This window comes from Amia ocellicauda, chromosome 3 (assembly GCF_036373705.1).
Source record: "Amia ocellicauda isolate fAmiCal2 chromosome 3, fAmiCal2.hap1, whole genome shotgun sequence".
Taxonomy (NCBI): Eukaryota; Metazoa; Chordata; class Actinopteri; order Amiiformes; family Amiidae; genus Amia; species Amia ocellicauda.
The window spans coordinates 45,158,073-45,161,466 of NC_089852.1; the positions used below are offsets into that span (position 1 = coordinate 45,158,073).

General features: G+C 36.2%; 1 pseudogene; it reads right to left on the reverse strand.

The window, feature by feature from the left end:
- Positions 1-278: 278 nt before the first annotated feature.
- Positions 279-1,220, reverse strand: LOC136747173 (olfactory receptor 51F2-like; annotated as a pseudogene).
- Positions 1,221-3,394: the final 2,174 nt, after the last annotated feature.

A 3,394-nucleotide genomic window follows, 5' to 3' on the forward strand; every position in this document is an offset into this window, starting at 1 on the left:
ATTCAGTTTTCATCCTCACTTTCTCTATCAGTGTGTATTACCAGACTAAAAACATTTTAACTTCACTAATTTGATTTAAAACCACATTCTGCATACATCTTAAAAGCCCACGTTATTGCACATATTTTCTCACATTATTCTAAATTTTGCCTAGGAATTACTTCTCCCCAATAGACATCATTCAGTGTTTATCCTCATTTTCTCTTCCAGTTAATATTACCAGTGATTTTATGTTCACTAATTTATTTTTAAATCACATTCTACTTACATAAGTCTTATTATCTCAAGTTATTTGTCTGTTTATTGTTCCTTTTTTTGTAAAGCTTTTTTATTGCTGACATGATTTCCTCTGTTTTTAAAGAATAGATGATAGGGTTCAGCATTGGTGGAATGACGCAAGCCAAGGATGTATTAATTATACTGGCATTTGGATGAATGGTGGAGCTCAATGTGGCAATACAAGTGGCACAAATTGGAAGATAAAAAATTGCCACCAAAATTAAGTGGGAGGTGCAGGTTTGCATGGCTTTCAAACGTCCCTCCTGTGTTGCAATTTTTAACAATGCAAATATAATACATAGATAAGATAACGCAATCACTGCAACTGGCACCACAAAAGATATTGTTGTTCCCAATATTCCCATTATGAAACTTGGAGAATTATCATTACAGGCCAGATGAAAAGCAGGTCCATAATCACAATAATAGCTGTTTATCACTATAGATCTACAAAAGGACAATCTGGTAAATAAAAGTGTGGCTGTAATTGCCATTATTGCTGTGATAGCCCACATTACTGCTAAAATCAAAACCATCGAAGTATTGGTGATAATGTTGTGATATCTCAGTGGAAAGCATATAGCAACAAACCTGTCATAGGCTAGTACAACAAGAGTGAGTGACTGCATGGCGGAGAAGAAAAGTACAAAACACATATTGGCCTAGCAAGCTTCATATCTGATGAACTGAGAATCAAAGAGGAAAGTGTCAATTAACTTTGGTATAATTGCTGTGCTGCTACAAACATCAACTATAGCTAAATTACAAACGGCAACATACTTAGGGGTGTGAAGGCTACGCTCCATGTATATAATGAACAGGATGAAGGAATTACCTATTATAGTTACCACATAAACGAAGCACAAGAAAATATAGTAATACTTTGCATTTGGTAGGTTAGATAAGCCACTGATATAAAAGAACTGAGGCCGAGCAAACATAGCATTCAGAGGAAGTGTTGAATTCGGGGAGTTCATGGGCAGGTTTCAGTCTTCAACCTCTCATCTGTAATTACAAAAGTAATTACCTTAATTTTAGTTTAATATTAACACGAGAATACGATATGGGCACATGTGCAATGGACATTGATCTTTCACAGGAATGCCCAAGTATGTATTTGCAAAAAACATTTCAGCCATTAAAAATGTGTACATAAGTGTACGGTGTACTGCATTGTATGTACAGTCTATGAACCCAGCATACAAGTATGTCTCTTTTGCATAATTATATATTCCAACAATTCATTGGCTGCAAAAAAAACAAAAAAAACTCAAGTTTACTGATACAACTTAATTTAGTTCTGATGTGATAATGTTACAAATTTTACCCAATATTTAAGTGCTAAATATACAGATCAGTATTAAAATGTTGAGTCTTCCTGTAATGTCTTATTATAATGTATTTCCAGCCAATTCCTTAGTTATTCATTTGATGGCATGCAGATTGCATAAATGTCTCAAGTACAGCATACATTATAAAGGTAAGTCTTTATTTTCTCTGTGTATTTCTAGAAAATTATTTCAACACTCAGTCAATCAGTGATAATAATAGTAATTAGTAATATGCTTAATTACAATGTTTTAGGCAACCAACATATACAGACACCAAATAACAGTAAGAGAATGAAAATAATAATACTCACCACATATAATTATAATAATAATCTTACAAGCATCAGGACGTGAGAAATCTGTTTGTCCTGTTCTATAATAAAAGCACTTCATGTAGTATTTTGTTCTACTCAGATGAGTGACTCATATTTATATGCTGCAACAGATACAGTATTATAAATGATGTCACTGTTTGTACCCCAAGGTGGTGACGGGAGGTACCTTGTAGATCTGTATGCATATTGGTCTCCTGTGTGTTTCTGGTTGTTTAGTACATGCCCTTACAGTTGCCAATAAAATACATGAACTTATTTTAAAAACATTTTTTTAAAAATATGATTGTATTAGCAAGAAAATAATATATCTCTTAAGTATCTTAAATTAATTATCTTATAACTACCTGTCCCAGAAACCTTATGTCCCAGATGGTGGCACCGGCGTGTGGTCAAGACACTGGTAACCAAAATGGCTGACTACGCCACTATGAGGGGCCATTCAATAAAAAAATAACAGAAAAATAAATCATATATCAAAGTTGATATGTCATATAGCAGAAAAAATAATACATATACCAAAGTGGATATACAGTATCATATAGTAGAAAAACTAAAAAATCATATACCAAAATGTATATATCATATGGCACAAAAACATAAATCATATTCCAACGTGGATATTTCATATAGCAGGAAAAAAATCAGGTGTAGCCAACTCTCCTCCTCCAAAGAGAAGGGAAGGGGATTAAAAGCCATCAACTCTACTGGCCTGTTCACATAGAAGGGAGATATCCCTGGACCCATTCCCCTGCAAAACGTACCCATGAGGGGTGTAAGGACAGAGCATGGAACTCTCTCACACATTTGGCATATGTTATCACCAGGAGAAATGTGGCCTTCAGTGACACTAAACCTGAGTTAGTGTCTCAGGCCCTTGTCCTGGCCTAGTAAAGTTTGCCAGTGGTAGGAGTGCTGTGACCTTGTAAAGGGAGCACTCGCCGACTACATGGTGGCCACTACCACTTCCAACAGACCCCAGTTTGTTGGGTAATCCTGCTCAGGTTTGGGGTGCCACATTGTGACTATGCCTTGGACAGCAGGTCCGCCATCACGTTGTCCCCTACTAGTTAGGAGATGGGAGATGGCAGCAACGAGAAGATGACTGACCGCACCTTACATGAAAGGAAAGGTGTTACAGCGGTATGGTGATGAAGAGTTTTTGTGACGATATAGATTGGACAGAAATTGAATATTCAGAATGCAGTTTCTTCCGCCATTGTCAGAAATGCCAACGTCAGTGACAATGGTGTGGTGTCTGGTAACAGGGAACATGCAACAATGTAGCAGTGATGATTTGGGACCATCTTCACAGACCTCAAAAAGCAGAATTTTCCATCAAACATAAAGGCATTAACAGCACAGTTTATAGACAGTTTATAGATTTCCATACCACTGTGCGGCAAATACCCCCAAAACAAGCCGCAGTCATAATCAATGATTATACCTTTA